Here is an 11,172-nt window from a genome sequence, read left to right as displayed (position 1 = left end):
CCGTGTTCCGCTCACGCTTGCGCGTTATTTGTCAAGCAAAATCATTTTTTCCCTCCTCCCTCCCCTCCCCTCCCGAAGAAAAGTGGCGGCGACGGAAACCGGCGCGCGTGCCAACGGTCCGGGGCACGCGGGTTCGCCAACGCACGCGCGGCGTTTTGATGTTAATAGTCTGGCTAATTATTGTTTTTTTAACATACTTTGCAAGTGCGAAGCGAGATGAAAGATATTTTTGGGACGGTGCCACAGGCACGATTCGGGCAATATTGCTTGCTGGGTTTTTTTTCTTTCGTAATTTGTGTGTGTGTGTGTGTGCGTCAGCTTTTACGGTAAAAAATTATAATTCGTGAAATTGAATCAAAACTCGCGTCTGAGTTTTTAATGCCTTTGGTGCCATGTGGAACGGACAACTAACTTAGAAATTCTCTGTACTCTGCAGGCTCAAATTTGATGAATGGCGTCAATCTGCTCTGACACGGCCCTTGTAATCGCTTCCATTAATCAAGACCCGCCTTGCCACAGGTACAGCGAAGCATGGCGCTGGCATGAAATTCACCCGGGTGTCCCGCACACGTGCGGATAGAAAAGAGGGGGAACCGGTTACATTAAAATTCCAATTTACACGAACACAGAGGCCGACAAACACCCAAACATAGCCTAAGTAATGGATGGTCACTGTTTGTTATTCATGCGATGGGCGCGCGGGCATGCAGAGCAGTCGTTCGACCAGAAATGAACCGGAGATGAACACAAACGCGCTCTCTCCGGGCATCTCACGCCTCCTTCCCTCTCTCCCCCGTGAACACTCAATAGTGGAAATGGTCATTGCGCTATCGACACCTTTGGCCGTGGCGGACGTGGTTTGATACGATTCCTCCTCGTCATGGTACATCCCGATCGCACGCGCTCGCCGCGCCACTCAGGAGAGGTTTGCGTCTCTGTAATCGCGCGCGACGCGGCCATCCCGTGCCCACCGTGCCTCCGGGCAGTGATGTTCCGATACGGACGTGACAAGATGTTGTTTTTATGTTTTTATTCCGCTATAAAAAAAAACATTCTGGCACAACTTCACCCCGATTGCGCTTCTGGCGTCGCGACACGAGACGAATGGTTCGTTCAGTCTGGGCCCCTCGCGTCAGGGAACGGCCCAGGGATATTGATACAACGGCGCCACCTTTGAGATCCCTTCTTCACGTGACCTCTGGTCCACACACGGAAGAACAAAGCAACATTTTTGCCAAGTTAAGCACACAAACAAAATTGAGCGTGATGGAGTGTTGATTCTTGTTGTGTGCAGCCATCGGCGGCCATCAACTCACACCACTTCAGCCGGGCCTGATTAAGGTTCTCGTAGGGACCCATGTTTCAGAGGCCTTCAGTGATATGTTTGGTGCTGCTGGCCCATGTTAGTATCGTCGCTGTCACTCACTTTCTTTCACGCGTACTTTGTTCAGCCGCTGGACAGATACCGAGTCTGGTAAGTTCATTATTTAGCCTGTGCCCTGATTTGATGGGAGCGTGTGAATTTTGAAGGGGAGCGTTCGTTTTCGAAACTGAAGCTGATTTACAAAAAACTGTCTCTGATCAACCATAGGACGACGACACTGTATCTTCCCTTCCACTGCTCTCTTGTGACAATGAGATTGTGCGGAAAAAAACACTTGTAGATGTTATTGATAATTTTGCAATTTCTCAACTTCTTAAAACACACATTGTCATTGACATGACTCTGCCTCTTTGTATATACACCCTGCCTATCCTTGCTGTACACATATTTATTCAAGAAGATACCTTGGTTACATTTGATCATACATGGTCAACAAAAATGTTTCGTAGGCACTTTCTTTTTCGTGGGCACGAGGCACAGTGCCAACCGTGCCTACTGCGCCTATTGGATAACGCGGCCCTGCACTTCAGCACCCGATTTAACCATATGCCTCGATTCGAACCCAGGTTCCTAGCGGTACCGGCTCAGTGCTCCGAGAAGATGTTTTCTTGCTCGTTTGCATTTTAATTCGCGCGGTGGACAGCCATCGACCAGGCACCACCGTCAGCATCCCCGCCGGCCACGGCACGCACGCGTTAACGAGCAGCAGTCCCTGGTCAGCTGACCCACGCGCCAACTCGCTGGAGCACGCCGGGCACATCACCGCCCTCGATACGGCGCCGGTCTCGTGCGTTGGTGCACGATGGCACCGGCTGGCTCGGGAGGGAGCCGTGTCGTGGCCAGCCACAGGCAAAGATCCCCTGTAACGCCTTAACGACATAGCTCTTGGGGCAAGTGCTGAAAGTGAGCACCTGCGAAGGGCGGCACGGCTCGCGAAGGAGTGGGTGGTCACCGTCGTCCCTCCGGTTGCGACGTTTACACATCGCACAACGCACTTAGCTGAGGCTGAGTCGACATGGGGTAGGCCCAGGGAATCAAACTCGGGTTGACAGTGGCGCTAACCACTGCGCCACCCCTGACCAGACTGCGGAGGAAGAGGAGGAGGGGGGGTTAAGGGATGTGGGTGTTGTTGCAAATGGTCACATGGCATGGGGAGGCCTCCATCCATTGGTGGATAGAGAATGGCAGGAATGTATATGTGTTTGTTATCTTTTGTTCCTGTTTGCGGGAGGGTAACATGTTCAGTTATGCCCCCCCCCCTCCCCCGAAAAATGTATGTCATAGAGCATTTATTGAATAAGTATATAAAATAGAAAATTAATTAATAATCATCATGGGACCTCCTTCGCCAGTACCAAAATATGATAATAGGTTTTTCCCCTTTTTTCTGGCAACAAAACAGGCGTTGTCTTTGTGATGTATGCCTTTTGGCGTCCTCTGGTCTAAAACCGTTTGAGACTCGGCTCAAAAGAAAGCTATCTCTGGTGTGGACCAATCAGTTTCAAGGACAATGCATATATTATCAGAGTATGTTTTTTGTTTGCATTTTGACCACAAGCATTGTGGTTAATGCAGACATGATTCCTTGTAAAAGGTTTCAGTTTGGTGTTTTTACATCTTATCGCCTGTTTTATTGTCAGAAAAAAGGGGGAAAACCCTATTATCATAATGAATAATCCTTCATGTAAATGTAATTTCAGATATGTTTAATGTTCGTCATCATGATCATCAGCCTTGATCGATTCACTGCTGGGTGAAGGCCTCCTTAAGCCCGCCGCCACCTCTCGCGATCCTGCGATGAGACAATCCACCCAGTACCCGCACACGAACTGATTTCATTGCTCCATCTGCTCGGTGAATGTGCCCCCGGATTCGTTCGAGAGGACATCCACCCAATCGGAATGCATCTTTTCTCGTCGGGCGCAACTGTTGTTGCACCGTGCTTTTATTCCACCCAAGTCTACGCTTTCACCAACACGCGCTGCCCAGTGAGGTGAAATATGGTCAAATAACCCCCCCGTGACCCGCACTGCGTGGGGAGGCCCTCCTCCTGCAGCAGATGGGCACTTGGGCTGCACGTGTACATAACACTATGTAACACAATTTTTGTTCCTGGGTAGTAAGTGTTATTTCGTAATTGCTTATGCCTAAAATGTATTTTTAAATGGCTATTATTCACTACACACTTTGCTTTTGTGACCAGGACAGTGATATTTTGAAATTTACCTATTTTCAATGAAAAAACGGGCGAATTTGTGTCTTTTCGTTCACATAAAGTCAGAAAAAAAAACATATGAATCAAAATGAATACAAAAGATTTAGAAGTGAGTAGTTTTTCGAGATTTACGATTATACTGCAAATCACTTTCACGAATCAGCCCCCTAATGTAGTCTCCCATCATGTTTTCGTTATACCGTCCTTGGTAGTGGCATTCAAAGTCCAGTATATCCTGGTGGAAGCGCTCGCCTTGCTCCTCCAAGTACGCTCCCATGTTCTCCTTGAATTTATCAAGATGAGCATCAAGGATATGGACTTCGAGGGACATCCTACAGCCCATTGTGCTGTAGTTCTTCACCAGTCTCAACCAGCTCCACGTAGTTTTTGACCTTGTGATTGCCTAGGAAGCCACGAACCACTGCGACAAAGCTGTTCCTAGCCGCTTTCTCCTTACTTGCGAGCTTCTTGGGGAAGTCATTGCACTCCAGGATCTTCTTTATCTGTGGTCCGACGAAGACACCGGCTTTGACATTTGCCTCAGACAGCTTAGGGAAGAAGTTTTGAAGATACTTGAAAGGCTGCCGACTCCTTATCTACAGCTCTGACAAATTTTTAATGAGGCCCAATTTGATGTGCAGTGGTGGCATCAGCACCTTCCGGGGGTCGACCAGTGGCTCCCGCTTGATGTTGTTCCTCCCCACGGAGAACTCGGTCCGCTTTGGCCAGTCCCGCCTGTGGTAGTGCGCCTTGGTATCCCTACTGTCCCAAAGGCAAAGATAGCAGGGAAACTTGGTTAAACCGCCTTGGAGACCCATGAGGATTCCACCATTTTGAAGTCTCCGATGACCTCCCAGCCATACTCATCATTCTTCAAGGAGTCCAGCAAGGTCTTGATGCTGTTGTAATTCTCTTTGAGGTGCACCGAGTGAGCCAGGGGAAGAGACGGGTACTTATGACCATTATGGAGCAGCACAGCTTTGAGGCTCCTGGATGAGCTGTCAATGAAGAGGCGCCACCCATTCTGGTTAGAGGCGATTCCGATTGCCTCGAACAGACTGGTCACATGTTGGCAGAAGCAGAGCCCATCTTGACGGGTGAAGAATCTGCAATAAGGTTGGTGACGCTTCCTCTGATCTGCGACTTGCACACTGTTATCCAACAAGTTCCACTGCTTGAGCCTAGACGTCAAAAGCTGCGCATTGGACTTGGTGAGACCAATATCTCTGATTAAGTCGTTGAGGTCTTTTTGGTTGGGGTAGTATGGGTTTCTCTCCTCAGCTCCACCTCTGAAATTGTCATCTGGATCTACAACGTCTTCCTCTCTTGTAAAGACGGCTGCTCTTTCTCCGGAGGAATGGGTACGGGGAGCTCATGGCAGTATGGCACTGGGGTGATGGATGAAGGTTGGTCCAAATACGTGATAGCAGGTGCATTCTTGCCAGTCCGACATTTGGAAGGGTCCACCATGCAGAAGTAGCAGTTGCTTGAGTGGTCAGTGGGTTCCCGCCATTTCTTGGGATAGCGAACTTCATGGCTCTCTTTTCTTCTCTGTACCATCCTACAAAAACACATTTATTTCACCCACGACTAATGTGTAAGAGATTCTGGCAACAGTTTTCATATATGATATATATTTTTTCAATACCATTGAAAATTGTAAAATGTTTTAAAATTTAAAAAAAATTCCATTTTAAAAATATTAACAAATTTGATAAGATAAAATTCCGAGCAACAATTATCCATCTTACCTTCCAGAGTTTGTTTTGCATTGCTTGCAGGTGAAATGAGGTGCCCAGGGTTTGTCTTGATCCCCGACAGGCATGCCGAAATATGCCTTGTAGGCCTCACACATCTTTGCAGATGCTTCAACAGAGTACTTTTTCGCTCTTGTCTTGATAAATTGGCCGCAGACAGAGCAACATGCGTCTGCCGGATGCTTGCAGCCTCTTGATGCCATCTCAGAAAAATGCAGATATGTATCCACTTAGGCAGCTGGAACTAAACTGAACTGGTGGGCTTAAGGTCCCTGTATTTATACTACTATTTATATTACTGGAAAGTTCTAGAATGCTCTAGAAGTTACTCCAAGTTTACTCAGCATTGAATGTATCTGGAATGTTCTGGAAAATAGGTACATTTCAAGATATCAATGTTCTAGTCACAAAAGCAAGGTTTTTGGGGATTAATAGCCATTTTCTGTATTTTTGAGGCATAAGCAATTGGGAAATAATACTTACTATCCAGGAACGAAAAGAATTGTTACACAATATAACGACCTCGTTGATTATAATCAACGAGGTCGTTATATTGTATTGCTAATCTTGTATTATTCATATTATCACTCTTCATCGCAGCGACGAGCCACATTTCGTTCCACGTTGTTGCCTCCGCGGCTATAGAACAACAATAACAACAACAACACTTGTGCCCAAATTTGCCCCGCGGCCGATTAGAGAATCAACGAGCGCGGGAGTTAAAAAAATAGCCCCCCACTGCCGCGGCACGGCTCGTCCACGCCGAGCCATCCCGCGGCGGAGCCCGAGGGCTCCTGAGCGACAGGTCGGCGTCATTAATATGTAACGAGGCTGGCCCGCGGGGGGTTCCTGTCTGCATGTCCTGCCGCAGCCCAACAGAGGGATACAAAGATCAGCTGTCATCGCGCCTTTTGCTGGTAGCTCTCTTGGCAGGGCCATCCATATGCATGCCCAGGTAGAGGCTCTCCTGCTCCTCCTCCCAGCACATACACCACCCCCCCTCCCCCGCTCAACACCTCCCTCCTGCCCAACATGCATACTCGCCCACCCCCCACTCGCTCACTCGCTCGCCCTCCCACTTGCTTGCTCAACTAACTCGCCCTTCTTCCACTCGCTCACCTGTGCGCTCGCTAATTCGCCCTCCGACTCGCTCGCTCGCTCGGCTCGCTCACCCTCGCACTCACTCACTCACTCACCCACTCGCTCACTCACTCACCCACTCGCTCACTCACTCACCCACCCACTCGCTCACTCACTCACCCACTTGCTGACTCACTCACTCACTCACCCACTCGCTTACTCACTCACCCACTCGGTCGAACACGAACTCGCTCACTTACTCTCCCACTCGCTCACTCATGGGCTTGCGCACTCAGCCACCCTAACCAGGCTAACCCTTGCTAAGCTTCTGAGTTTTGGTCATTTTAAGAGCACGGTGCGAAAGAAGTTCAACATACATGCATCCATGCATGTGTGTATTGATTGATATGCATGGACAGATATTGATATCGATTTGTCTACATATTCAATACGCATCGACTAACACCGTTAAAGTTAAGATTGTGCCAATTAAGTCCCAAGCGATTGCCCGCGAAGCTGGTGAATAATAATAAATGTGCGCGTCTGAAATTTTTAACGTGGAGGTTTCCCCCCCACACCCGATATCCCTTGTTCTCACTGGCTGACAAAGCAGTGTAACCAATTTAATCAGTGTAGCCAATGCAATTTGCCTTTTGTCTAGAAAAATCTATTAAAACCAAATTAAGATAAGGAAACAAGAAATTGGAAAATGTATGCTAAATGTACGTGGCGAGATGAGACCCGGCATTGATCGTTCCGTTCCATATCGTGCATCTTTTCCTCGCACACGAACCGCCGTTCGAACCGCTGGGGAGCTCAAATGCAATTTTAAAAAATGAAATGCATAATGTTATCAAAATGTATGAAGAAAAAAAATACACTGCACGAATTAGCTGATAATAAAAAAAAAATCTTGCAGCGGCAGTGGCAGCGGTACCACTGCAGAACCACACACACACTCACTCATACGCCACGCTCGAGAATTATATTTTTTCCGCCCGAACCGCTAATGTGCGATGTGTGTCGCGCTCGCCTGACATCATTAAGGGCATCGGTGGCCATCTGCCGATCGCTAAATCTCCCTCTCCGCCGGCAAAAAAAAAAAATGTCACCGGCACAATCCATCTGCCGCAGACATTTAGGAGGAAATTCTTTGATTGAAATTCAGTGACCTTTACAGAACTGTCCCGCGCTCCGAACGGTGGGCGAGCGCCGGCCAAAGGGAACGAACGGGGGGCCCACGCCGTGCCTGAATGTCACCAACTATCACCACCACCGTCAACGAGTCTAACTCCACCTCTTGACCGGCTGGTATTTGCGATTAATTTTGTTGTTGTTGTTGTTGTTGTTGTTGTTTACTTACGCGTTTGGTTGCGCGCATCTGTTGAAATTGAATTGTAGAAAAACGGGGCGTCGCTGCCGTACCCGAATGATGGGGACCGCAGGGACACGCCACGTGCTACTTTGTAGGCAATGGTGGTTGTCCGGATTCGTAATATAATTTTAAGTCAGAAGGCCGTGTAAGTAAACATATTTGTCATAAACCTTCCTCCACCCAACACAACCGATTAAAATGCATTGTACCAAATTGTTACATTTATATAGATTGCACTCCAACACCACCGGTGATGCTGCTGCTAGAACGGTAATAAATTGGCACGTTTCAGGACGTTCCAACTTTATTAATTGGCCATGTCGGGTGGAGGAGGGTGTATGACACTCATCTTACTCACGCGATCTGACCCAATAATCAATTAGGAATCGTCATATTTGTCACGAAAGCCCACGTGTTAAGTAGCTGGTCTATTGTGGATAGAATCGCCCCCGTCCATATGAGTGTGGAATGGTCACCACTGGCTCTGCAGGGCTTGTAACAGGAGACAAGCACCAATCCTTCACTGTGGCTCAGTTGAGCAGCAGGAGGTCTCTGTGACCCACCTGGCATCGTGTGGTTGTCGCGATATGCGTCGACAGAGCCGTCATGGGGGTTAGAGACGTGCACGTTACAGAGGGAGTGTGAGGCCACCCACTGGCAGAGCTGGCACAGGCGGTGAGAGCAGGCATGTCACCATCATTAGCTGCAGCAGCCGTGATCCATCTACTGCTGGATGATGTGTCATCCCAAGCTGTCACCATCTCTCACGGTCCAGCATTGTAACAATCAATCTTGCTCCACCACAGGAGCTGATTTCACCGCTGCGTCCTCCGTGTGTTCGCTCCTTTTGCTGCCACTCCATAGTTGGTCTTAACTATCGGCTGTCATCCCTTCCAGCGATGTCCTTTGTCCAGGCCCACTTATATTTCTTAACAGTTAATGCAAGGTTGGTCAAAATAACTTGTGTTGGTTTTTCAATCCCCTCTCTGTCTCCCAGCGCAATTCCAAACACAAGTGGTCGGTGGCTCCAGTTTGTGGACAGCGCAGGTAGGGATGGATTTCAGCCGGGTCTGCCGGGCTCAGCCACCTGGAGAAATGTTTCTGTACCTGGCAGACCGAATCCAGTAGAGCTGTGGCGACTGCAGGCGACCCATAAATATTGAGTAGGAGACTAAGCCCTGAGCGCAGGTGAGCGGCGGCGGTGCCGGCCAGGTGACCGGACGGCAAGAGGGGCTCTCGGGGTGCTGTCTCCCACTGTGAGCGATGCTAAACTTCGTGGTGGCACGTTTGCGAGGTTGCTGAATTTATAACTAATTATTTAGGATACATTTATGTTTATAATGCAATGTGTTTATCTGGGAAAGCCTTGCGGAACTTTCTAGACTTTTTCAGGAGGGCTCTGGGTTGGGAAATTGGGCCAGTTCCATTTTCATGGCAGTGGTCCGAGGGCGGCGAAAATCCAGAGAAGCCTCCAGAAAACCCCTTGAGTGCGAAGTGGATGGCACGTAAAGTGTCACACGGATATGTGTGCACCAAGACAATTGCTGCACTGGCGTCTGAAGTTCAGGGTTCACGTTGGCGTGTTTCACCACGCGAGAAGTCAAGAGACCCAGGCAATTGAGTCTCCCTTGCAAGAGTGACCTGGGTCACCTAAAACAACAAAAGCAAGGAAAATAAAATACAGCAACGAACCAGAGAGAAGACCACAGCAATAGCAACCGCGTTCCAGGAGAGACCGAAATACCAGCCGGCGGCTCGGAAGAAATTTGGGGAGTTCCATAAATCTCGACGCGATCACGGCGCGAGTGCCTCCGCTGGTGCGACGCGGAATCGTTTCCGACTCTCCGGTAACTTTGTCGGCGATGCGTTATTAATGACGAGGTTGGAGGGCGACGGACCACGAGCGGCTGGGCTGGCACAAAGAAGTGATGCGCAAGACGCGAGGAGGGCGCGTCCCCCCCGCGAGCCGTCGTGCTTGCCGACAGCCCAGCGCCGAGGGCGACCCTCGCGCCCATCGCTCTGCGCTCTCCCCCCTCCTCCCTCCCGTTCCCTCTTTGTTTTTTTACGATCAGAGGAAACAAGAAGATGCTCGGTTTAGTCGGCACTTTGCTTTGTTCATCATTTCGGTTTTTTCCATTGCTTTGCTTTATGTGCCCCCCCCCCCTTTTTTAATGAAAGATTTTACGTATTTTCCAAAAATCAATCTGTGCTACTTTCTTCGTAGACACAAACATCAACACGAAAGAGCATGCTCTGCTCCTCATCCTCCTTACCCCTTCCTTATCTCTCCACCCCTCTCTCTCTACCCCCCCCCCCCCTCTGCCTACTCTCTCTCTCTCTGTTCCCCCTGTTTTCTATGTTATTTTTTTGTAAACTACCACAATTGCTGCATCTACACCCAGCACTCCTCGCAGTCTGACGGCCTCCGACGGTAGCTCATATCTTCACGCAGAGCTCTCCGTCTTCTCCCACCGAGCACACGGCCTCCTCCAGCGCCCACTGCTCCATGAAGGCCGGCACGGCGTGGGTCAGCCACACACCCTGGGCACCGACCAGAGCGCTGAGGCGGCAGCGATGGCGGACGAACAAGCGGTGGTGTCGGCTGAGCAAGCGGCCGAGTCGCAGCCCCAGGGACCTGAAAATCCACATGCAGAGTTCGGACTTGCAGACAGTCTCTAGAAAATCATGGAGAGCGAGAGGGTTGCCGGGGACCGTTCCAAGCAGGAGGGGGGCCTGCAGGCGCTGCCTACGCGTGCATATCTTGACCAAACAGCGGTGCCTATCCGCCTCCAGGGGCTGTCTGTGCTTGCCAAGGACAGACCACCAAATCCCATTGAGTACCTTGCAGCATATTTAATGAAAACAAGGCCCGGTCACGAAGACAAGAACTAAACCGCGGAAGAATGTGCTTGAGAGATAGAAATATTCATTTGCAAATGCGTGCTCTGGATAAGCTTATATAAACTTGTTTGTTTTTTGGAGAATCATGGTTTTTCTATTTCGATGTTTTTTGTTACCATCAGTTGTAGTGAACTATGACCTACGGCTGTTAAGACGCTATTGACTTGAGTTTTTAATAAAGTGAATCACAATCATCTGACATTGTATTATTTAAGCTGTCTCTCCCTCTTTCTGTGACACTGACGGCTGCTCTCTGCTCCCAGTGTTCAGGGGCCTGCTCAAGGCGCGGCTCCGGCTGGAGCACGTGTACCACACACATGCCGGTGATGTGCGCGTCTTCTTCGAACGCGGGGGGGGGCCGTAAAAGCCCCCCTCTGTACCAGCGTGGACGGCACCCTCGTGTTCACCTTCTGAAGCGCTCGCTCGTCGCCGTAGCGTGCGCGATGACCACCACCACCAC

At 49.5% G+C, this 11,172-nt stretch overlaps 1 long non-coding RNA gene across 1 annotated transcript; it reads right to left on the bottom strand.

Moving 5' to 3' along the window:
• Positions 1-1,015: 1,015 nt before the first annotated feature.
• LOC144728718 (uncharacterized) lies at positions 1,016-2,485 on the bottom strand. Its single transcript, XR_013587563.1, has 2 exons — positions 2,296-2,485; positions 1,016-1,198 (listed from the first exon to the last, which is right to left on the bottom strand). It is a non-coding gene; the product is annotated as an uncharacterized LOC144728718 (long non-coding RNA).
• Between the last annotated feature and the right edge of the window lie 8,687 nt (positions 2,486-11,172).

The sequence above is a fragment of the Lampetra planeri genome, chromosome 30 (assembly GCF_965212315.1).
Source record: "Lampetra planeri chromosome 30, kcLamPlan1.2.h2, whole genome shotgun sequence".
NCBI lineage: Eukaryota > Metazoa > Chordata > Hyperoartia > Petromyzontiformes > Petromyzontidae > Lampetra > Lampetra planeri.
Note: the sequence above shows the minus strand (reverse complement) of the source record. Positions and strands in the feature narration are given on the sequence as shown.